This window comes from Castor canadensis, chromosome 5 (genome assembly GCF_047511655.1).
Source record: "Castor canadensis chromosome 5, mCasCan1.hap1v2, whole genome shotgun sequence".
NCBI lineage: Eukaryota > Metazoa > Chordata > Mammalia > Rodentia > Castoridae > Castor > Castor canadensis.
The window spans coordinates 158246331-158272653 of NC_133390.1; the positions used below are offsets into that span (position 1 = coordinate 158246331).

The 26323-nt window shown below is 39.8% G+C and overlaps 1 protein-coding gene and 1 long non-coding RNA gene across 3 annotated transcripts in view; one reads left to right on the top strand and one right to left on the bottom strand.

The window, feature by feature from the left end:
- Asip (agouti signaling protein) overlaps positions 1–26323 on the top strand; it is a 117055-nt gene that overhangs the window by 49757 nt on the left and 40975 nt on the right. Inside the window, exon 2 of one of the 2 annotated variants that reach the window (XM_074074581.1) lies at positions 2819–2931. The exons of the other annotated variant lie outside the window; for it this stretch is intronic. The gene's annotated coding sequence lies outside the window, so the exon portion shown is untranslated. The remainder of the gene's footprint in view (positions 1–2818; positions 2932–26323) is intronic. 2 annotated transcript variants of the gene reach the window in all.
- Positions 334–25654, bottom strand: LOC141423396 (uncharacterized). The gene is made up of 3 exons (XR_012448215.1): positions 25545–25654; positions 2705–2850; positions 334–629 (listed from the first exon to the last, which is right to left on the bottom strand). It is a non-coding gene; the product is annotated as an uncharacterized lncRNA (long non-coding RNA).

Sequence of the window (26323 nt, forward strand, 5' to 3'; positions counted from 1 at the left end):
ACTGTCGCTAGGGCCTGTGAGTCGAGGTCTTTGTTTTCCTGAACCTCTTTTGGCTGCACCTGACTGCCCATCACACAAAGAATACAAAGCATGCATTAGTAGGTTGCAGTTTTGAGCTGCTCATGGAACTGTGCATTGTTAATGAGGGACGGCACATTGAGCACATCATGAAATATCACTGAATATATCATTTATTATGTCTTATTAATAAATCATTTTATGTGCTAATTTTCCCATTTTTCCAGACTTTATGGTCCCTCTCTCTTATGCAGTTGTAATAGTAAGATCGATCTGTTGGTACTAACGTAGAAAGACCACAATTTATTAACTGAAAAAATTATAGACTAGAATGTATCATATGATGACAATTTTGTAAAAAGAAGAAAAAACACAATGCATGTATTTGTATGCACATAATCAAATTCTGGTAGACATTCATTTCTTATTTGTGTATATTGTTTCATTTTTGTGAGCTTTTCTTTCTTTTGTAGCCAGGAAAACAATATAAATTTCCATTTAGAAAATCCTGAAGAGGCAGTAGGCAAGACCACATTTGGAGTTGAATGAGGGTTTATAATCTCTGAAAACTAGCAGCGCTTCGTTCCAAGAGGTCTCTCTGAATGCTCAATCTGAGGCAAGAGAAGGGAAAAAGATATTAGTGAGAAATCCAGAGTATGAGGATAAAGGACCCAGTGTTTAATAGTGAAAAGGAGAGAAAAAGGTGGAGCAGAGTGTCAGGAGCTCCTCTCTGTATGACCTGGTAGTAGAGTTGGAGGGCAGTGAATGTAATCTGCTGCAAAGATGAGGTTATGAGTATTGGATTGATTCCTCCTTTTTCACTTTTCTCTCTGACTTCTAATTGTACATAATTCCAGTGCAGAATGGAGAAGGAGATACTGCTGGTCTGAATCTTTCATCCTACTTTATGTTTTCAGATCCAGACTTGAGATCAGTCAAATATTAATTAGTAAGGGAAATGAGAGAGTGGGGTATTTCTACATAACCTATCCAGTGGACACCTCAGCTTTGTCTGTATAATACAGTCTTTGTGCTAGAACCAAAGTCTATAGCAAGTTTTTCCACCTGTCATACTGAGAATACATGAGGTTTACTATCCCAGGTGGCCCTTTATACAAGGGCTAGGATTCTTTTTACTGTCCTTCTCACTAGATCCTACTTGTAATTACATAGCTTAAGGTTTTAAAAGATATCTGTCTATCTTCCTAACTTCTCTGTGTATCTCCCTGTGCAACTTCTCTAGGGTTTTTGGTCTCCTACATATCAACCACAAATGCAATCAACATGAGGTCCATTGTTTAGATAAAGATGTAAATTCTATGACAACATAATCAGTTGCAATATAATGTATATGTCTTGCATACACTACAGAGATTTAAGAATATTATCAATACATTCAATTAGTACAGAAAGAAGATTGCAATCTTATTACAGATCCAATTAAGTATGTGAAAGGACCAGCTACATTGTAGGCTCACATTAAATGTTAGTGTTCATCTAAAGTGAGAGTTACATTTTGCTGAAGACAAAAGCATAGGAGAAAATCTTTTCAATCTTGATAGATATGGCCAAAGACTTTTTAAGATTGAAAAGTGCTAACCATAAAATTTTAAAAAAGAAATTAAACTACATCTAACTCCTTCAATAAGGAAAAATTTTCATGAATTTGTCTACATAAAAAAATAAGACCTGCTGTAGGAGGATGAATATGGTGCAAATACTGTGTACACATGTAAGTAAAACAAGACCTGTTGAAACTAATCCAGGAATGGGGGGAGGAAGGAATAAAGGAGAATGGTGGAGGGGGTGAATTCAAGTGTGATATATTTGATATACTGTAAGAACTTTTGTAAATACCACAATGTACCCCCAGCACAACAATAAAAAAAATAAGACCTGCTTTTCAAAAGATTTTCCTTAACAGAAGGGGTGAATTTGATCAAAGTATGTTACAGGCACATATGGAAATATTAAAATTCCTGCCCCAGACACGTGTCTAATGAAAATGGGTAGAGAATAAGAGTTAAATATTTCAGGTATTGTGGTAGATATCACTACTCAGTAAATGGTCTGCTTTCTCTCCCTGTTACACTCCTCCCTGCAGGAGGAGGGTAGAGAATGCCTTGTTGAATGCAGGAGTAGCCACATGATCTGTCACCTATGGTCACATAAAATATTACTCCAAAACTCAGCAGTTAAAAATCAGTGAATAGCTATGATCTCACAGCTTTTATGGGTCAAGAACCTCAGAATGGTTTGGCCAGGTGGTTCTGGTTCAGGTTCTCTCCTGAGGTTTCAAGCTCGGACTGCGGTCATCTGAAGGCTAAACTAGAGGAGGACAGTCCTCCACCAGAAGGGCTCACTCACACGGCCGATGGTACGTCTCCGTTCTCGACTAGCTATTGATGAAGGGCTAAGGTTCCTCCCCCATGGTTCTAATCACAGGGCCGTTTGGTATGCCTCATGCCATGGCAGTTGGCTTCTACTAGAGGGAGTTATACAAAAGAGAACAATGTGCTAACAAATTCCTTTCATGACCCTGCCTTGGAAGTCAAATATCATCACTTGTGCCATATTCTATTAGTTAGAACAAGTGACTAAGCCCAGTTTAATTCAAGGAGAGAAGGATTAGGTTCCACTTTCTGAAGAGAAGAGTATTAAAAAATATATATATGTGGACACATACCGAAAACCACCACATCACGTGATTATCTTTGTTCAGTGAAATTGGTAACATATGATTTGTGGGCAGAAGCTTTCCAAGCCAGTGAAAAGCCTTCTTCTTTTCTTCTTCCACAAGACAGGCAATGTTTCAGACAGAAGGCCTGAATCCTGGAGTAAAGACAATGTGAAACGCAGCTGTAACCAGCCTGTAATGAGCAGGTGGAGTGAATGAGAAGTAAACCATTGCCGGTATGTGTCATTGAGATTTGGACACAGTTTGCCACCACAGTATAACCTAGCCTATCATGATTTAGATAGCCATTTTCTTTTGGCAGTACTGGGGCTTGAACTCAGGGCATGGTGCTTGCTAGGCTGTTACTCTACCACTTGCACCACACTCCTAGCCGATAGCCACTTTTACTGAACACAGTGAACTGTACTAGGCACAGTATTTAGTATTTAGCAAGTAGCATCCCATTTTGTTGATATGTACAACAATGGCAGACCTAATATCTATACTTTAGAGAATAGGTGGTAAAAGCAGAGGTGATGAGCTGGTATAACAGAAGTAATACAGCTGGCAGGGTGGCCTGTTCCTCACATTCTGCTTCATGTCTCCAATTCTTCAGTCTATACAGAAACAGCATCTTTGTTTTTTTTTTTTTTTTCCGGTGCTGGGGACCGAACTCAGGGCCTTACACTTGCCAGGCAAGCGCTCTTCCACTGAGCTAAATCTCCAACCCCTGAAACAGCATCTTTGAAGTTCAAAATAACCAAATAACAACCACAAACATTGCAGAACTAGAAAATCACAAGGTTGGAATAGATATTAAAGATCTTTTTTTTATTATTTATTTTATTTGTGGTCCTGGGACCACATGGAGTAAGTCTCCATCTTTTTCTACCTGATGGGTTTTCAAATAGTGTGAGGCAAGTCTCCCTAGTGCCATCATTTGATCTCTTTCTGTAAGCTGACACCCTTCAGCTTTTTCAGATAGTCCTGACATGATTCCCTTTGCCCATTCCATTTTTCTTCCCATCAAAAGCACTCTTCACTTTCTAAAATTTTCAGTAGTTATTGTCTGTCTAGCCTTCCAAAATTGTAAGTTCTAAAAGAGCAGCTTTTTTTTTTTTTTGCAGTACTAGAGTTTGAACTCAGGACCTTCACCTTGAGCCACTCTGCCATCCCTTTTTGTGATGGTTTTTTTGAGAGAGGGTCTCACAAACTATTTGCCTGGGCTGGCTTGGAACTGCGATCCTCCTGATCTCTGCCTCCTGAGTAGCTAGGGTTACAGGCATGAGCCACCAGCACCTAACCCAAGGGCAGCATTTTTTGTCCTATTGTTCACTATTGTGTCCCAACATCAAGAAGAGTACCTGGCACTTATAAAAGATTCAGTAGACTTATTGGTGGTTGATTTCCAGTCCCTGTCTAATCGTTTAAAAGTATTCTAGTTTGCCTACAAATTTTATAAAGATAATAATCCAAGCAAGGTCTGATAAGCTTATGTTGTTTCTTGCCAGTTTTGCTCTCAGAAGTTAACCATATTCTTCAGATCTACCTGAAGTCTCCAATTAAACCCACTGATTAGGACCAACATTCTCATTCTATCCCCCTGTTGTAAAAATTCACCAGAAATAGGCTCGTCCTACCTATCTGTCCCACCTATCCTTCTGGAAATTTTCATACTTCTCTCAGGTCTCTCTCAATGGCCTTAATTCCTTCAAAATTAAACTATATGTGTCCTGCTTTTATTCCTCTAAGGCTGTAATGTTATTTTGCGCATTTACGAAGCTCAATCCCAGATAATTAATGAATGGTGAGATTTTAGGAATCAGGCAGATCCTTGAGGAAACTATTCCTGGACAGCCACGCACCTTGGAAAGGACAAAACTGTCTCTGCCTGACATTCACAATCGTTCTTGCAGGCACACAATAAAAGTTACAAACCTATTCCAAAGCTTCATGTAATAAGTACATTTTTATGAACTACGATCTCCATTTACTCAAAAAATCAATGAAAATGTGTTTTCAAAAACTAATAAAGAAACATTAAAGGCAAAAATTTTTTTTCTTAGCCTCTAACACTAGGAACAGGATCTGCTTTTTCAGTTGTCAGTCTGCAAAGAGAAAAAAGTCTTGAGAGAACTATGTTGTGTTCACTGACACCCCTTAGTGATTGCTATGGCTGGAATGATACTTTTAGCCTTCTTTGAACAGAGCAAGGGTAAAACAACATAAAATGAAGTCAATGCGTGGGCATGAAAAGAAGAAATAACGAGAAGACTGAAGAGTCAAAATGTGGCCCAGCTTTGCAGGGCAAAGCTGCATGCAGGACACAAGCAAACTGCCTCAATTTCTTTATCCATAAAATGTTTGATTTAGAAGAGATGGATTACAATGCCTTTTTGGACTTTAAATATTAGGTTTAATTTTTTTTCAGTGCTGGGGATTGAACCCAGGGCTTTGTGAATGCTAGGCATCCCCAGCCCTTAAGTTTAACACAAAGGTATACACAACTTTCTAGTGTTAGAATGGTACGCTGGAATATGTTTGATAATCATGAACATTTAATAACTGGATCTCCGCGGATACATGGATAATAATAACTGGATCTCTTGTGCAACAAAACGGTGGTGTAATTATTTCCACTATAGTCAGTTTTCAAACTATTAAGTCTACTGGCAAAATTCTTGAAAATTCAGCCATCAGTATTCAAAAGTCAATAAAAACAGGCTCCAATACATCACTATATAGAATTCAATCCATTTATTTGACCATTCATCCTTTCACTCAAGAGACATTTACTGAGCATTTCCTATGTGCAACTCACCAAACTAAATGGAATAAACACAATGTGTCTGACTGGCTTTTGTCCCCTAGGGGCTTAGACTCTAGTAAACAGACAGTAAATACAGATAACTCTAATACTAAAGCAGCATAAAAGTTCAGAGAAGAAAACGACTATTTCCTACTGGGGTTATATGGGTGAAAGAGACCTTGGGAAAGAAAAAAAGGAAGATTCCTCAAGAAGACTAAGGCTATTTAAAAATACTTTTGTTTAGAAGAGTTATGTAATGTAACACTGTATTTTAGAAAATCAGGAACCTAAGGAAAAAATACTTAGATGAAGCTAGAGATAATAAACCAAAAGATGATTTTATGTGTGTGGAAGAATAACAAAAGCCGCCAGGTAAGAAGCTTCCATCAAGAGTAATCTTAAACCGGGTATGGTGACTCATGCCTGTAATCCCAGCTGCTCAAGAGCTACTCAGAAGGTAGAGATCAGGACAATCATGGTTCGAGGACACCTGGGCAAAAAGTTCATGAGACACCCCCCCCCATCCCAGCCAATAAGTGAGACATGGTGGTGTATACCTGTGACCCCAGCTGTACAACCTGAGGCTGGACCCAAGGCAAAAATGTGGGACCCTATCCAAGAAATAACTAAAGCAAACAAACAAACAAACAAACAAAGCTAAGAGTGTGGCTCAAGTGGTAGAGCCCCTGCCTTGCAAGTGAGAGATCCTGAGTTCAAACTCCAGTAACCCCCCCAAGAAAAGTCTTAAACTGGAATAAGTTGAATTCCATTAAACCAGAACTGAAATACAATTTGGAAAAGAAGGTGGTGGGAAGAGAGTCCTTGTTCCTTTCAAAGAAGCCCACCCAATTTTTGCAGTTTAGAATTTCATCCAAGTATCTTAAAGATACTACCAGTGAAATTGTGGATTTGCTGCCAGTAATCTCCAGGAAATCAAAGAGATAAAGAATCTAAAGAGAAAAAGAAAGAGGGCATGTGTGTGTGTGTGTGTGTGTGTGTGTGTGTGTGTGTGTGTGTGTACGCGCAATTGGGGTTGAACTCAGGATTTTGCACTTGCAAAGCAGGTGAGGTGCTGTACTGTTTGAGCCACACCTCCAGTCCATTTTGTTCTGGTTATTAGGGAGATGGGGGTCTCTGGAACTATTTGCCCAGGCTGGCTTTGAACCTTGATCTTACCAATCTCAGCCTCCAAATAGCTAGGATTATAGATGTGAGCCACTGGAACCCAGCAAAATGGCCCATATTTTTACATTAAGAAAAATGACTTTCAGAAACAATGGCCCAGTTAGTGACTCACATTCCACATAATATTCTAAAATTAAACAATTGTTTATGAACACTTGGATAAAAATGAAAGCGAAAAGGGCGTAAGTGAACTAAAACTAGTCATACCAATTAACTCATATGCCCTTATTTATTTTTCTTGTTTAGATTATCATATTATTGTTGTGCTGGGGTACATTGTGACATTCACAAAAGTTCTTATAATATCTCATAGTCAAATTCACCCCCCCATCATTCTCCTTTATCTCCCCTCCCCCTATTCCTAGTTTCAACAGGTCTCTTTGTATTTCCTTTATGCATATGGCTGGTGAACAGTTAGGTAAGAACATCCTCCCTTCCATAGGATGTATCTTGATTCCAGGTTCATATCTGACAAAGATGCTCATGGTAACAGTCGGGATACAAAGGAGAAATGAGTGCCACTTGAGAAGAAAAATTTTAAAAATTCTTAATTGCCTGCATAGCTGTTGACAAAATGACCAAAATGAACCTGAGCAAAGCCAGGTTGATGAACACTTTCATCAACAAGTTAAAGAAAGCCTTAATCTGTGCCTTCAAGATTTATTTATGACATAGAGATAGATAGACGATATGGCTAAAATAGTAACAGAAAAAAAGATAGCTTCAGAAAATGAACCAGTATATGATGCAGCCACTATGAAAAAAAAAAGTTTCATATTTAAATGAGGCATAATATCTAATAACTGTTCAGATCACACCAAAATATGATTTCTAATTATTTGACCTTTTTTAAGCCCATGTTCCTATTTGTAATAAAGAAAATTATAGTACCTATTTCACAGGGGCGTTTATGACAAGAAAAGAGCAGGTTGTTCAAAAGGAAGTATTCAAGGGCTGGCGGAGTGGCTCAAGTGGTAGAGCGCCTGCCTAGCTAGTGTGAGGCTTGAGTTCCAACCCCAGTGCCACAAAAAAAAGGAAGTTCTCAATAAAATATTAAATGTAATAACATAGAATATGTTATACGTTAACATAGCATTGTTGTGGGAGTTTGCTAGCTGAGATACAGGACTCTTGAGGCAATTAGCAGGAAGCAACATTTATTGTGCCAGCACAGACTCAGCAAATTCATGTCCAACGGCTGAGTCCCGAGAACACAGGGGTCTCACCTTATATACCCTTGCGAGCAGGTTACAGAAGCAAAAAGCAAGGTCTAATCCATATATGGTTATATTTAATTTTATTGGCTACTTTACCCTAGTGCTATGTGACTTTCCCCTCCCTGGTGCTACGTGACCTTCCTCATGTTCAGATTTCTCAGGTTTTATCTCTCTGCTATGCCATCCCTACCTCCCTGCTACTTTTTCAGGACTCGGTCCTAGAATGTTTTCTTTTGATCCTCCTCCCTGCTACATTATTCCCCCCTTTGATGCTCGGACCCACTTAGGGTCAAAGAGCACCATCTTAATTTAGGGGTTTGTATTTTTATAACATCATTACATGTAAGGCCATTTGTCATCTTTTTCTCAAGCCCAGTGGTCTCCAATGTTGGTCCCCCCCAACAAATAGCATGAAGTGACATTTAGTGCCTGGGCAATAGACTCAGCCAGTGAGAGGAACTCTCATGGGTAACAGTTACTAATTTGAGGTGTATCAGACTCTCAGAGTCAAGACCCTTTTATCTATTTTTATATTAATTACTTTTTTCTGTGTTTAATCAGATGTCTTAAGTACAGTGAAATTTACAGGGTTACAGGTGCCACGGGTGTAGTTAGGGGCAGCTTTCCCTTGTAGAGGAAGATTGTGTATTTTGTCCTTTGTTAAACCAGATCAGTAACAATAAATAGTAATTATGCATCCTGCTCAAAAGAGATAGAAGAGAACAAATAAAAACCTTTCACCGTGAGACCAGGTCAGCAGGGCAGTTTCTGCCAAGCCTATGGTGAAGACTAGGGTGAGAACTATAGCAGCAGATATAGACAAGGGGTGACAATGTATGACAGTGAGATAACTGGAGTGAAAAACACCCGTTTGTCCTGTTGGAGAGTTGACTCCTCAAGCTTCTGCCCTGTGTAGACTAGTCAGCTTCTGGTGGTGACTAGAGCAGGGCTGTTGTTCCATTGTTCTGGTCCCCTGTTTTTCCTGGGAAGTGGAATCCTGCTGAGTGAGAGTGCTCAGGTTCTGGAAGGTGATCCTGCAAGGTGAAGCCAGATCAGGGATGCACTCCCACTCGAGAGAAACTGGCTTGACTCAACTGTGGTGGATCCAAGGAGCAATCTCTGCTACTTTAACTATGGCGGGAGTAGACAAGATAACAACAAAAGGGCCCCTCTAATGGGATTTTAATGGTTGGATATTTTATTTTATTTTTTTATCTGGACAGTATTTTTTTTTAACTGAGTAGAATTACCTTGGCAACACTGTACTGTCAGTGTATATGTCCAAGACAACTCATTGTTAAAAAAAAGTTAAAACCACCATTTTTAAGTATCAAAGGACACGTTTACAGCCAGTAAAGATAGTTATTTTATCTCTATTTAAGTAGAAGACCCTGTCTAAAAATATAAGTTTGTGTCTGGAAGGGCTTTAAAGCCAGATAGCCACACATGCATAAGAACCATTTCTTTGATTCTCTCGGCCTTGGTTATTTTTGAGAGGTCTGGCACCAGTGACTCCATTTGAACTTTGATGGCATTCTCCCCTTGTCTCCAAACTGCTTGTCTCTGAGCAGTCTCTTTTGAAGATCTGTCTTCCATCCAAGTGCTAACCAGGCCCGACCCTGCTTAGCTTTCGAGACCAAACGAGATAGGGCGGGTTCAGGGTAGTAAGGCCTTAGACTGAAGATCTTTCTTGATTGGTCATAGTCAGGATTTGCTTCTTCCTGGATTTTGTTTGTTTGGTTGGTCTTGGTCCCACATCAGGAGGGAATAATGAGCAGATCAGGTGGGAATCAGTGCCAACTAGACCCTTTTGGCCAAATTTAAGCAATAAAGAGGCTTAGAAGTAGTGGCTCTTAGGCAGTGGGCTTCTAGACAAGGACAATATAAAACAAAATCTAACAAAAGCAGATGTCTAAAAAGCTAACCTAGGTGACACATAAGTAGATATTAGAGTCATTTTTTATGGACTTGATTATAAATGCCCCAGAAGGATCAGAACTGTAATGACAAAAACTTAAGAGTCATGGTTAAAATTCTGATGGACAATTTAGCAACTAACAGAACAGTATATCAGTAACACTAACTTTTTGTTACTGTGCTTATCTAAATTTTGTATTTTAGAAGGCTTGATATACTTGAAAAACATAAATATATTTAATATACAGGAACCAGCAACAGCATCACAGCTCTATAGAGGTTATATATACATATTTGTTTAGTTGTTTTTGAAGTAAAACCTTAGATTTTTTTCATTTGGGGAGGAACAGTGTCAGTGATCCCAAATACCCAATCACAGACACATATAGGGTACCAACTGTATTAGAAACACCCAAGACAACAGTTGTTCAACCATGAGGTCATCTAGAAAGTTTTTTATAAACGGTTAGAAAATAAGAGGTATGGAAGAGGCAGAGAGACGGCTCAAACACCAGAACAGGGTTTATTGTTTAGGCAGAAGCCCTGTGTGTGGGGGGGACCCCAGCAAGAGAGCTAGAGCCCATTGCCATACACAGGCTTGGACTAGATATATGGGGCTAGTAGAAAAGTATCAGGAAGGTCACTAAGGGATATTGTTGCTGGGCAACCAAGAAAGATAAGTTGTAGTTAGCTTACTGTCTGCCCAACTGTCCTTTGCATCTATCCAGGGAGATAAAGATAGGTCATCTGCAAGGGGGAGGGGGTCTAATCCCAACATGGCTGTCTTCATTGTTACCTCCAACATAAACCAACTCTTCAATGAACATGACTCAGTTACATTAATTGTTAAAACCCTGACAAAAATCACCAGAGAACACAGGTAAATATTTATGGGAACTAAGTGTGGAGTTAGGAAACAGTGGCCAAGAATCATGGCTCAGATGTTGATAAGGGATCACAGCTCAGATTGTTGACATAAGAGATGGCTCATGACAAACAGCAGGATCCCACCAACCTGTAGTCATTGAGCCCCCTAAAATAACAGGCCCAATCTGGCCATCCCAGGGCAAAAATTCCCTCTAGCCAACATGTGGAAGGAGTAGGACTAACACCTCCACTCTGTTGAGTCCAATAAAACCTGAAGGTCTTGACTTTCAGTGTAGTGGGTTTTTTGAGTCTTTTTTTTTTTTTTAATCCTATCTGGAGGGTGCACTTTGGCTTTACATAAGTAAATTTGTTTTAACTCTCACATCAGGGCAGCAGCACTCCTTGTGCTCAGCTGCTTCTTGTTTTTCTGTGTTTTAATAAACTTGTTGTCTTGCCAAATTTGTGGATTAACCTGTTGCACCAAAAATTCCCTGACAGTTATCTTGACAAAACAAAACCATTTTAAGACAATTTTTTGTAAATGTTATCAAGAACAGTACAATATTTTAAAGATAGCCTCCCAGGCTTTAATCAATTCATTCAGGAGTGTGGAAGCCTGGGGAATGTCCACACCAATCAAACTTGAGAAAACTGACTTACGAACTGGTAATACATCTAAAAAAAAAAAAAAAAAAAAAAGATAGCCTTGTTGTTATGAGCTTAGAGAATTAAGTTTTTAGTTTAATATCAGTACATTAAATTTTGAACTTAAAAAACCTCTAATATAACTCTTAGATTGTAGTTAATTTAATCACTTACATAAGCATCTATAAGCTCCATCTTTTATGACAACTTATTCTGTATCTTTATGACAACTTATTTTATATCCCCTGGGGGAACTTGTCTTTATCCCCCCTTTTTTTTTTATCCAAAAGTATTTTTTATTCTTTTATTTTATTAAATCATATCTTCAATATCATGTTACTTGTTGAAATTAACTTATAAACCTTTTAACTTAGAACCTTATAGTTGTATGGGAAAAAAAACAGAAAGCAACCTTAAAATTATTTTTTTGTATAAAAACAATTTATAGAAAGCCGAGTTGTTAATAGACCCCTGTATTATAAGAAAGAATTTAATTCCAGATTGTAATTATGGCAGAATGAAACATGTGAAGGTCATTTCTTTAACTACCCAAATTTCAAGATTTTTGTTGCAGGCTGTGCCACCCCCCCCACACCCTACCCCCCGCCAGAGTGTTAACCCCTGAATGCCTGCATCCTAGTGAGACCTGATTGAAATAAGTTTGAAAACCTGTTTTTTAAAAGTAGCAGTAGAACAGAGTAATAATTTTTACATTTATTTTATAAGAACCATCCTCAAGATGTTTACATATTTAAACGTAAAAAGACTAAGCAGTTTATAACACAGATCAAAACAAATACCCCGTGTTTTGATGTTGTTGTTACCTTGAGTATCATATTAACCTTATAGCAGCAGTTTAAGAACCATTTTGAAGATGTTTATACACACACACGCACTGTGAGCACACCATGAGATGGATGCATAATCAGACCCGCCATTAGCAAGGGAAGCATAAGCATCTCATGACTGTCTCAATATCAGACCACGCCTACTGCACCAACCTTTTGGAACAGTTTGGGGGGTTTTTTTGTTGTTGTTGTTGTTTTTCCAGCAACAGTCAAAGTTGCTCTTTTTACCCTTTTTGGTAGGTTCTCCCTGTTTATGCTCCCTGAAAGTAAAGGTGCCAGCAAGTATTTCTGGCATATTTTAATAATCCTAAATTGTTTTTTATTTACTTTTTATTTTTAAGACATAAAAACTCAACTGAAGGAGTGTATTAAGCCTTTTATCCTTTTCTGTCTCTAAACATTTTATGACATTGTATTTTTTTCTTTTTCTCTGCCCTCTTTTTTTCTCTCTTTCTCTTCACTTCACCCATGAAGACCTCATCCCAATTTTGTTTCCATTTCTTCATTTCCCTTTCTCTACCTTCACAATCCTTCTGCAACATTCCTTTTCTTTCAAGTCTGACCAGATCTTATGTATCAGTGTAAGTCCATCCTTCATGTGTTAATTTTTGTAAGAGGTCAGTTAGTGCTGAGCCTCAGTCCTCCTTCAGGATGCCCATTTTGGGTGAAGATGTGCAAACTGGGGCACCAAAACTACCCATCAAGACTGAAAGACTCTGATTTCTCCTCAGTCTGCCCAATGAATTGCTACCTGAACTTAAATAAACAACAAAGTCTGGTGTTTGAAGACCAATTTTAGCCTCTTGGCTTTTCCCATTGTCCTGGGTGTCAGGTTGTTTTGTTTTGTTTTGTTTTTTCCACAATTACTCTGTAAGCTTCATTAACCACAGTTTTATCTAGTGACCCTTCCGGGGGCATCCTACACCAGAAGCAGGCCTATCTACTTCACAAACGACCTTTAGCTTGTTAGGAGTTAACTCCATAGTCTCCATTAAATCCCTTTTTAAAGTTATTAATCATACACTCCAAGGGAGTGTTTTTACTCTGATTTCTACCCATCTCCTCTGGTTACCAGACAGGAAGACAGACACAGAGCAAGAGGGAACTCCTCACTGCTTTGCAACTGGGCTGTGTCTCAGCTTGCATTTTCATATATTCTCATATAGCACCATACTTCCATACTGCTCCCTGAACCTTAGAGACATGGTTTCACCCCAAAAATGGCAGTTACTAGTATGTCCCACTGGGAGGTGATCAGCTCCCCTTCTGCCTCCTGGGGCAGGTCTGAATTCGAACCCAGGTTCTTACCAGTCTGATGAGCAGTGCTCCCTTCCCCTCGCTGGTTCCTGCGCCTCACTGAGTTCCGTTGTGCATCCGAGGCCTTCACCCTGACTCGTCAGGAGGGTAAATCCCTGTCTGGATCAAGCTGTCCATTGGTGCCTGGTGGAATCTCCTCCTGGCGATCCAGAGGGACACACCCCAGTGACAAGGGAGGTGATAACTCACCATCTCCACAATCCTGGATAACAAGCCCCCAAGAAATGTTGCGGGAGTTTGCTAGCTGAGATATGGACTCTTGAAGCAGATTAGCAGGAAGCAACGTTTTATTGGGCCAGCACAGACTCAGCAGACCCGTGTCCAAAGGCTGAGTCCCAAGAACACAGGGGTCTCACCTTATATACCCTTGCAAGCAGGTTACAGAAGCAAAAGGCAAGGTCTAATCCATATATGGTAATATTTAATTTTATTGGCTACTTTACCCTAGTGCTATGTGACTTTCCCCTCCTGGTGCTACATGACCTTCCTCGTGTTCATATTTCTTAGGTTTTATCTCTCGGCTATGCCATACCTACCTCCCTGATACTTTTTCAGGACTCAGGCCTAAACTGTTTTCTTCTGATCCTCCTCCCTACTACAGCTAACAAATTAACATAATAGCATAGTGGTGTAACATAAATAATATACATAATATATATTATATAAAATATAGAAATATAAATGTATATTTACAAATATAAATATATAAATTATATAAATTATACCACTCTAAAAACATGAACTGGTTAGGTAAGTATCATAAATCTAATATTTCCTTTATAAAGGGCTTTTTTTTCAATTGGTTGACATCAAATATTGAGAACATTTCATTGTAGTAATGTGTATTTTAAATTTCCAAGGGTGGAGAGGCGAGTTGTGTTTCTTCATGTTTGGGCCGCTGTGGCTCTTGTAGACTCTGAGTACTGGCGGGGCTGTCTTGCTCCTCGAGTAATTGTCCCCAACCTGGCTCATCTATTCCTTGCCAACTCCAGAGTCAGTGGCTACATCTGCGGAGTTCCGAACCGTTCTGTCCAGAGCTGCGTCCCGCCGCGTAGGACACGGTCACAGCCAGCGGGAAGGTTTGCACGCTTTCCAGTTGTTTCCGGCCCATTTTTTGAACTACACGCCCTTGTGTGCTGAACTGTGCTGTCCTTTTGTCCTATTCGTTTTGTTAAAGAATAAAAGAAAGGTATCTCATAGCCAAACCCCTTTTCATCTTTTGTACCAGGTGGTTTATTCATTCGTCCAGTACGTTTTCACTACAGACAGGATGTACACCTGTTTGTAATAGAAGCTCCTCCCTCTCCCCTCTCCTTAAAACGTTGACATCTGACATCAGCTTCCCCCATGTCCGCTAAAACTCCTCTTATAATAAAGCTACTGACTTCCACTTAAAAAAATAAATAAATAAATAAATAAAAATAAATTTCCAAGGGTGGTCTGCAGTTCTAGTCTAGGTATTACTGAACAGATTGTCTCACACTGTATTTATCAAGATCACAAAACTCTTGCTCATATCTCCCTCATCTGTCTTTGTCTTTCCATGCCACAGTTTCACTTGTTTTGTTTTTACTTTGTTGTTTAGCTCCAACATAATTATAAATTTAGCAATGAAAATAGGATTTTCCTGGAGCATATAGAACTTTCTGTCATTTCTAAAAAGGAGCAGAATTACGGAAACATTTAATGACAAACATTCTGGCAATACCAATCAATACACTTCTGGAAACACTTATTTGGTGCCAAATTAAAAGCAGAGAAAAACAATAATAGGTTATGTGGGAAATTTCTAAGGCAAAGATATAGTTAGTACTTTTAAAGTTTTTATAGTTTAATAGAGGAGACTGAGTCACACACAGGGGCGAATTTGCAATTGAGAGAGATTTGGCACACAACACTTCTTTTTTGGGCATTATTTGTTACAATTTAGCTTCTGGGGCAAACAGAAGAAATGGGAGGGCCAGAGACCATATTATGGCTAACATCACAGGATCAATAAGTAGCAGAAAGGGGACTTAAATCTAGATTCCTGATTTCATTGATAAGACAGTTTCATGACATTACCTTGAGGGAAACATCTAACTGAGGTGCCAGAATTTTTTTTTCAGAATATTTATGATATTCATTTAATTCACAATTTAAAAAAAAAATTAGTCAGTAAGACCAATTAGAACTCAGAAAATAGTGATGCCCTAACATTCCACCTTTTTTCTCTCATTTTGGAAAGATAGCAGCGCATTTATGAAGCCCCAAACTAAACGTAGTAACTCAAAGAAAATGGCCTAGATATTTACATAGCTAGGGCTTTATCATGCTCATATATCTGGGGTTTTACTTTCTAATCTTTCTCCTGAACTCCTCTGTAAAGAAAATTCATGGCATTCTACATCATAGGTCTGGATGGACAATAAAGTCTCTCTCTTTAACATTTTATTTATAAACATTTATTTACTTAAATATTTTTAAATAATTTTAAAAGGCATATGTTCAAAAAAAAAGTCAAGTGGAACTACAAAAAAATAGGATCATATTTTAAAATACCACAACCAAGGGCTGGTAGGGCACCTGCATAGCAAATGTGAGGTCCTGAGCTCAAACCCCAGTGCCACACACAACTGAACCACAAAAATGCACAAACTGGGGGAGGGGGAGTAGTTGCCTCCTCAAACACTGAGACACCCTCTGAAATCCTTTTACTTGCATTTTTTTTCATGTCTACCAGCATTTTCCCAAATAAAACATTTTTTTACTGGTATTTATGGATGTAGAAATTTAAACACTTAGGTCTGAGGCAGGATAGATCAGGGAAAATGAGGCATGGGAAACAGCAGTCAGGAATTCAGAGATAAATGTACTAATGAGTAGCTTGATTAAAAGCACACAGGCACTACTTTCTTTGCTTTGAACTTCACTTTCCCTCATAAAGTTATAACACATAGCTTAGAAAAAAAGGCAGTTCTCTCCCTCTGACCTTGCCTGCTTGCCCAAATAATTAGTACGCTCTGGAAACTGAGAGAAAAAAAAAAATACCTTATAAAAAGACACCTGAGGGGGAAAATAACATTTGGTAAAACAATTCCTATGAAGGGATGGGAGCACGGCTCAAATGGTAGAGCACCTGCCTAGCATGTGTAAGGCCCTGAATTCAAATCCGACTACTGCCAATAATAATAATAATAACTCCTTTAATCACAAAAGTGTTTGCAAGGGAAAATGTTTATCTCAAGGATGCCTTGTCTTGAAAAGAGCATCTGGAAAACCTATCCTTTGTTTAAAAGGATGCTCAGCCATCTATGTCATAATGACCCAAATTTAATAAATGGACCAAGCTTGATATCTCTGGGCCCCATTGATAAACAAGAATAACAGCAAGAATGATTAAATATACCAGGTGTCCAAAACAAACGGGAGTACTTTTCCCAAGGCAGATTTAAGCCAAACACTCAACCCACTTTTTCACCATAAATATCCTTGATATTAGAGCACTCATTACACCTGTTATCAGATGTGCTCACACCCATGTCTGGGTTATGTACTGGCCTTTCCTTGCTTTGCTTCACTAATAAACTTTCTTGGTCTCTACCTCCATGTGTCTTAAAATTCTTTTCTTTTTTTTTTTGACAGTGTCACAAACTTGATACCTAAGGACCTGGTAGAGGCCTCCTCCCTTTTGGAGACCTTCTCACTGGAGCATCACCGTTTTGATAGCAAGTCTGTGATCCATCTTGAGTTAAATTCCATCTACTAGAGTTTCTAGTTGTTTGAGCACAATTTGTTAAATAGGCTTCTCCGTTCTCATGAATCAGTGTGGTGTGTGGTTGAAAGTCAGTTGACTAAATGTGTCTGAGTTTAACTCTGAACTTGATCCTGTTGCATTAATCTATTTCTATCTACTTCTGCTATAAACCTCCTGTAGCAGCTTAATAAATAGTGCACTCAGGAGTATAAATGCTCTTTTCCCTGTTTTAATATTACTCTGGTTATTCTGTGGTCCTTTGCATTTCCATATAAATCTTAGAACTACATTGTCAACTCTAGAGATGATTCGAGTTTCTAGGTGATGTTATCTCCCTCCAGAGAGGATTACATTTGTTTCTGCCAAACAAAAAGGCTAACAGCTGAACACCTTCATCTACTAAGTACCTGAGAAATTCAAAGCTGACCTTTAGTCCTTGTGAGGGTTGGTCTACTGCAGTTCACCCTTATTCCTAGGGTGAAGCCCTTCATGGTAACTATGGGAACCATTGAGTGCTTACCATGGCCTTTCTTTTTTTTTTTTGGCGGCGTTAGGGTTTGAACTCGGGGCCTCACGCTGTGTAGACAGATGCTGTCCCACTCTGCCAGCCCTACCATGGCCCTTCTTCTCAGGCTGCTTCCTCTAATCTTTGCCTCCTTAGTCCTGGCTGGACACTGCAGAAAGCTCTTCTCAGTGCTGCTTTTGTTTTTAGAATCAGTAATTATCTTCAAGGCCACATGTCCCCAAACACCATGCTCACCTTTCTGGGCTTCTCTTTTCTGATGTTGACCTAGCAAATTTTCACTGTTTCAATAGCTCTTCTATGCCTTTAACTTGGCATTCTAAAAAATGGGGCTGAGGGTATAACCCAGTGGTAGAGTGCCTACCTAGCCCTTGTGAGGCCTTAGCACCATAGAATAACAAAAATAACAATAAATAACAAATAATAATTTGCCCAGTTTTTCTAATTTTCCCAGCAAGGGGTTTATGTGAAACAGCCTAACTAGTCAGGCTTTGCTGGAAATGGGGTAGTCTTCAAGCAAAATATGAGACTCTGTGATATACATTTTTAAATTTTAAATTCATTAAAATTAACTTTGTTTTGGAAAATATGTCCAGGCTTTCCTAATGATTCCGGAGATAATTGGCATTTCCCTAGAGGGATGAAAATTGGTACCACAGAGGTTTGGCATTCTTTGGGAGAAAAATTACCACAGATCCTCCGTTGGAATGAGAGCGACCACAAACAGAATGTGATGTTGAGCTGCTCACCAAGCCTACTTTCTGTGCCTTATAAATTTCTACCCTCTCACCACCACCATCCCCAATAGGAGAGATTGGGGAGAAGAGCCCCTTGCTCCTTCCCTTCATCCAGCCCCACTGAGGCAAAGTGGCATTGTGTGTTCCTCATTTTTTTTGTGACTGAGCTATGGCAGCATGTGAGCTTTCCAGCTGGATGATACTGAGGCGCACTCCTCGTATTTGCCTGTAAATGTCAATAGTGGAAGCTGCTCACCCCAGCTTAGTCCCAGGAATTTCTCACTACACTGTCATTTAACCCAGGAGGTCAGGCTGGTGGAAGTGGCAGCAGCAAGAGGAGAGGAGAATGTGCCCTGTTTCTGCAAGTTTAACTAAAGCTTCCGAAGTTTCTCAGTCCAAATGTGAGGACAGCTGAAAGCCTGTGGTTCTTGTAGACAGTTGTACAGACATAGGCAGCCAGACAGACTCCCAAATACTTCATGTTACATGTCTCACACACGCACATAGATTCAAAGCTCCTGGGGAACAGGTACTTAGGCTCAACTGAATAGACTGAAGACTATATGGGAAAAGGTGACCCAAATGACCCTCTTGAGGAAGAACAGAATCAAGCAGTAAGACCTTATGGACCCTTTTATATAGTCACATCTTCAGTCAGAGGAGTGGCTCAAGTACCTGCAAAGCCTTGAGTTCAAACCCCAGTACACCAAAAAATTTTTTCTAATTATAGTCACATATTCAATCCTTGTAATGATCCTACAGAATAAGTATTGTTATCTCATTTTATTTTGTTTTATTTTATTTTTAAGCAAGGTTTCCCTAAACAGCCCAGGCTGACCTCATACTCACTATACTGCTTCAGCTTCCCAAGTACTGGATTAACGGTCACACCTCTCTCTCTCTCTCTCTCTCTCTCTCTCTCTCTCTCTCTCTCTCTCTCTCTCTCGGTTTTTTGTTTTGTTTTGTTTTTTTGTTTTTATTAGACAGGGTCTCTCTATGTGGCCCAGGCTGGTCTCAAACTCAAGATCCTCTCACCTCAGCCTGCAGAATGCACAATTTAATTTAAGATTTTGAAAGGCCATACTCAAGGTCAGACAGCTAGTGCATTTGTAAAATCAAGTTCAAATCTAATTCTGCCTGGCCCCAAGACAAGTCTCTAAAAGTATGGAAAGGAAGCAAAAGTTTTTATTTAAACAGCTAAACTCTGCAATAGCATTTCTAAACAGAAGCATAATCAATGAATTTGCTTATTTCCTTCTCACAGTTATCAACAGCATTAATCTCATTGAATATCCATCTGTTGAGCACTTACGAAATGCTCAGTTACTAGGTTTTGATGAGCGAGGGTGAGGTTGGGCATAGGTAATGAGAGGAACAGAGCACAGAAATAGTAACACTAACAAATTTTTTCTGAACACTTAAGTATTCAGAATACAAAAATGAGAAGCATAAAATATCATCCTTATCCTCCAAAGCTTACAACTTTGTTACTTCTGAAATTATTTATATGACATCTACACGCACAAAATCTATACACCTAGAAAAGGTACAGAGAATGCAAAAACAAGTAAACTTGGACCTCCTGTTAGGAAATTCACAGGGTAAGGGTGAGTCAGACTTGTAAACGGTATGTTCAATATAAGACATTGAGTTAAAAGTAAGCACAGGAGCTGGGTGCCGGTGGCTCACACCTATAATCAATCCTAGCTACTAGGGAGGCTGAGATTGGGAGATCGTGGTTGGAAGCCAGCCCAGGGAAATAGTTCCCAAAACCCTATCTCAAAAATACCCATCACAAAAACAGGACTGGCAGAGTGGCTCAAGTGGTAGAGCACCTGCCCAGCAAGTGTGAGGCCCTGAGTTCAAACCCCAGTACCGTCAAAAAATAAATAAATAAGGGTGTCATGGGACCAGAGAGAGAGCATTTAACTCAACATAGGGGATCAAGGAAGCTGGAAGAAATAACTCCTGAACTAACGTGAGAAGGCAGAATGAATGCACTTGAGATAATTAGTAAGGAAGGAACACTACATATATCTGTTCTAGATGGAATGGTAGATTAAACAGTACTTAAGAAAGTCAATGAATATTCCATAACTGAACTTCCTCTGAATAATTTAAGTGATTGCTGTCAGATTACTGACACTTCTTTCTCTTGCCCTTGATTTTGCAACTCCTAAAGCCCATTCTCTCTCTCCTCTCTCTCTCTCTCTCTCTCTCTCTATCTCTCTTTTTTTTAATGCAGTACTGGAAATTAAAGCCAGGGTATCCTGGTCTCGGGCTTGCTAAATGCTCTACCACTTGAGCCACGCCCCCAGCCCTTTTGTTTTGTGTTTTGTTTTGAGATAGGATCTCACTAACTTGCCCCAGCTGGCCTGCACTCTAGGATTCTATGTGTATACCAGCACACCCAGCTTCAAGGGACCTAGTTTTTAAGAAAGGATGGAAAGGGCCTCTGTGTGTAGACTATTTAACTCCAGGATATTAGTTTTTTGCTTTAGGAAATAATCAGTTACAGCTTATAAAACCTAAAGGAATTTAGGTTGGTAATGGTAGGCTACAGGGAGGAAGGAGGACGAAAACAGGACTGCAGACTGAGGAGGATATGACCGTTACAATCCACAGCTAATACATAGCCCAGGCCTTAGGTGTCTTCCAGTGAGCTTTGGGCCTCAGAACCTGTGAAGCATCATTTTAAAAATCTGTTCAGAATTATTGCTTAGAGGGCAGGATTTATCAGATTGAGCAACTCCAGACCTAGAAACATGTTAGAAGGCCTAGCATGCAGAGCAGCTCATGAATCAAATGTTTTCAGGACCTAGATCTAAAGATGTGAAGTGGGGCCTAGGAATCTTTGACAAGCCCTTGAAGTGGTGGTGATGCAGACAGTACTCAGGAGACCCCCGAGAAACATCAGGGAATGAGGAGCTAACTCCTCAGGAGATCGGGGCTACTATCTGTGACTGTGCCTTCTCAGGATTCCTGTGACTCCATCCCACCTAGCCTCATGGCTGCCAGACCATTCCCTCTGAACAAAGCCATTCTGCTCCATTGGCCTTGAAGAAAGGAGATACTCACATTCCAGGAGACTGGCTCAAGCAGACCTATTGAGCCTATTAAGACTTTTAGAAGTCAAAAGGGTTTGGGAGAATGATCGTCATAAAAGTAATGACCCAAAGACATGCATGTGTTTTCTTAAATGACCCTGAGGGTACTGGAGTGAAAAAGGAAAGGGCTGCTCAGATTGAGGAGTCTAGCAGAATGGACTTCCTTAACAAAAGAGGACTCCTGGGATCATCTGCCAGGAATTCTGAGGCAAATCTAATGAAATTATTTAACAGTGTGCTAGAGTAGCCTCTGAGGCTCCCACACTGGCCTAATTCAGTCACAAATGCACAACCAGGGTAGGTGACAATCTCTGGGACCCAAGCAAGATCTCATGTTCAAAGCTTGGCAACACGACCAAGACTTTTTCCCTCTTTCCTTTGTATTTTTATAGTTCCTTAGTTTTATGTCCAAATGCCCCTGAGCCTTCTTTTTTCATATTAAAAATTGAGCTCTTTACTCAACCTTCCTTCTAGACTGGATACTACATCTCTTTCATCTTTATGCCCTGTGAAGCCCTATCACTAGGCTTCACAAAATAGTCATTTTTATTATATAGAAATTTTGTATTAATATTGAGGCTAGGTGTGGTGGCTCATGCTTGTAAACACAGCTACTTAGGAAATGGAGACCAGGAGGATCAAGGTTCAAGGCCAGCCCAGGCAAAAAAGTTAGCAAGACCCCATCTCAACCAACAAATCAGGCACAGTGGTAAACTTCTGTGATTCCAGTTGCATGAGAGGAAGTAGGTAGGAGGTCTGAAACTGAGCCCCCACAAAAATGCAATGTCCTATTTGAGAAATAACAAAGCATGGCTGAAGTTGTAGAGTACCTGCCTAGCAAGCACAAGGCCATGAGTTCAAAACCCCACTACTGCCAAATGTATATATATTTGGTTCCATTGATCTATTCTAGGTCCAGGACCACAATTAAAATTATTAGAGCTTTACAATACTTTTTAACATCTCATAGGATGTTCTCTCATTATCCTTCTTTTTCAACATATTCTTGGTTATATTTACAGTTTTTCCTCAAATCAACATCAGACACAGTTTACAAAAATTAAAATATCATTGGTATTTAGATGACCTTTCTGCTAAATTTATACATTAATCTGGTAATGTTGTTTTAGAATAACAGTTTTTACCATTGAGGAAAATAGCTTGTCTCCATACACAGTCAAGTTTTTTAGTATCTCTCTCAGTAGAGTTGATAGCTTTTTCATGTAGGCCCTCATAATTATTGAAGTATATCCCAACACTAAACAGGGGGGTAGGCTGGCAGCATGGCTCAAGTGGTAGAGCACCTGGCTAGCAAATGTGAGGTCCTGAGTTCAAACCCCAGTGCAGATAAACATCTTTTAAAAATGGCTGCCTTGCTGGGGGCTTGTGCGGCTCACACCTACAATCCTAGCTACTCAAAAGGCAGAGATCAGGAGGATCTCAGTTCCAAGTCAGCCCTTGCAAACAGTTTGCAAGTCCCTATCTCGAAAACACCCAACACAAAAAAGGGCTGGTGGAGAGGCTCAAGTGGTAGAGCACCTGCCTAGCAAGCATGAGGCCCTAAATTCAAACCCCAGTGCCACCAAAAAATAAACAACAATGAAAAACACACAATGAAAATCCAAATCTCTGACAAGGATATTTACAAATCACTTATCTGACAAAGACTTAGATCCAAAATATAAGAAAACAAACAACCTGATTTTTAAAAATGAACAAAAGATTTGAAAAATATCAATCTGAACAAATCCAGATTGAAATAAATTCATACAGGTGGAAATAATGCCATTAGGGAAAAACAAATTAACACTGTGATGAGGTACCTATTAGGATTTTTAAGATTAATAAGACTGGCTATATGATGTGTTGGCAAGGACACAGAAAAAATGGAATTCCCATATGTGCCAGGTCTGGGTTTGAATTTTACCTTACTTATAAACTAATAAATTAGCTTGTTCATGGAAGCTTTGTCTCTTAGGTCAGAGACAAAGTACTTTATCACTCACCACATAGCAACAAGCATGAGCTTGAGACATTTAAATTAGTTCCCTTTGCCCCTTCCCCCAAGTCCTGCAGGGACAACAGGGGAGGCCCAGATGGATGTCTGCACACCTGATGGAATGTATTACATGAAAGAGCTCATTGTCAGGGTGCTCATTGTCCTCGTGATCTAGGACCGTGTCATTCTTTTTTTTTTTAGTCTTGCTATATGGCTCAGGCTGACCTCAAACTTGCAATTCTCCTGCCCCCACCACCATGTCTGGTAGGACCATGTCATTCTAACAAGAGAATCCATGAAGCTAAACCAGAATTAAGTATGAACGTTCCAGACCCATTTGGGGCTGGACTGCTCCCTAGATAGTAACAACCAGCTACTATCAGGCTACTGGAGTTGCTGTTGGGGAATAATAGCCAGGAATGATTAAACAGAATCCTAAATTTTCTGAAGAAGTCTGTGTAATTCTCAGTTCCATTCATCCTGATCATTAACCAGTAAACAGCTAAGAAGAGATGATTCAGCTGTGGAAAAAGTGAGTAATGACACATGAGACAACATGGATGAATGCTGAAAACATGCTAAGTCTCAGTCACAGAGACTACGTATTGTATGTTGACTGTACAACTCTGCAAATATTCTAAAACCAACACATCATACACTTCCAAAGGGTAAGTTTTATGGTATGTAAATTGTATCCCAATAAAGCTATTACTTAATAAAAGTTTATTCCATCACTCAATGATGCCAGCAGTCTGAGAATATAAGGAAATGAAACATCTAATTCTTTGACTATCAGTCCCTTGTTGAATGAGCTTTCACACTAAAAAGGTGCACTGTTATCATGGTCCAGAAAGCCAAAACTATGACATAGAACACAAAAACCATAATCTGAGAAATAATCAAAACCACTGAGCTATAAGAGATCAAAGTCTAATGTCATTTGCCAAAAGCCAGAAGAATCAATACCCTGTGCCAGGTGACCTCTTTCACCATAAGACAACTAGCCAACTTTTGTTAGCACTTGTTTTTTGGTGGTACTGGGATTTGAACTCAGGGCCTTCACCTTGAGCCACTCCACCAGCCCTTTTGGTGATGGGTAGTTTCAAGATAGGGTCTTGAGAACCATTTGCCCAGGCTGGCTTGGAACCGCAATCTTCCTGATCTCTGCCTCCTGAGTAGCTAGGATTACAGGCGTGAGTCACCAGCACCCAGCCTCCTAATCAACTTTTGACAGAAGTCACAAGTCTGGCAGGTAGTGGTAGCTTCTGCATCAGGAATACAGAGCTCTTTACCTTGCATCCAGGCCTTTATAGTGAATGTGCTGCTATGTCCAGGGTGATGGTGGATCTGGTAGCAGCTGTGGCAATCTGAGCAACATGAGCTTCATCAGCAATCTGATTCCAGTTGGTCTCATCAGACTGATCCACCCTTACTATGTACATCACAAAAGTGATCCAGACTGTTTGACTGGAGCTACAGTTTGTTTCCAGCGTTCATGACCCAAAGAACAGTGCGTTTCATCTGCCCCTCTGTAGTCTTCCAAGACAGCTGGGCTATTGGCCCAAGAGTTAGTTAAAAAAAAAAAAAAAAAAGCCTGAAGAATCCTAAGAGAATGGCATTTTGGCCATTGTGCTAACTGGCCTTACTGCAGTTGGTCTTCCGTTGTTGTTGTCAAGGCCATCACTGACTTTCACTTTACATCAGTGAACCAGGCTTAGGCATTTAGAGGAAACCCTGTCAGCCAGCTGAGCCAGAGTTTTGTTTCTCGTGGTGAAGTGAGGAGAGAAAGTTTTCCCCAAAAGGGGAAGTAGCCACTGTTTCACAGAGAGCCAAAATGTCACTAAGGCCAGCCCAGCTGTGCTCTTGTATACAGTATTTCCATTTGACCAGTGACAACTGCTGGACCCTTCCCTGGTTAGTTGTCAAATTCTTATTGACTTACCCAAGATGGGACCATCAAGATGAAGAGTCACAGTCTCCCTGGGTCAAGAGTTCAGTTTGAGTAAGCACTTAGTAGCAGATTAGCATCTACTAGGTTTCATTTTGTTGTTTGGATGTTGTTGTTGTTATCATTGCACTTGGTGGCTGTGTCAGGCAGGTGGTGCTACGATACTAGGAAAAGGCCTCTAACCTTTAACTGAGGCTCCTAGGACTCTGCTGAACCACTTGCTACCAGTTCAACCAAATTTCTAATATCTTTATTCCCCACAAAACTCAAGATCCTCGTCAAAACTCCAGCTCTGAGGATTCCTGGCTCATTAACTACACTCACATTGCCTTTTGACAGGGTCCTTCTGTCTTACTGTCCCATTGTCAAGATAACATCTTTCCTTCTCCAACCCTGAGCACTGTAACAATTATTCAAGCACCATTTAGATGGCTTGTTTCAGAGCCCCCACTCAGCCTCTTTAGCAGGTAAGATAATCAAAGACATTTACTACCAAACTACACAGCATTCACTGCCAGAATCTTAGGATTGTTGTCATAACCCTAAACCCTGCATTAGAGAACCTTCATTCTTCCAAAAGTCATGTCTTTGTTAGCATCTCATCCTCAAAATTGTTGGGCCAAAAAGAATAGAAGACCCAGAAATTATTCCACATAGCTAAAGCCATCTGATTCTTGACAAAGGTGACAAAAAGGCAGCCTCTTTCACAAATGGTGCTAGGAAAACTGGATATCCATATGCAGAAAACTAAAACTAGATCCCTACCTTTCACC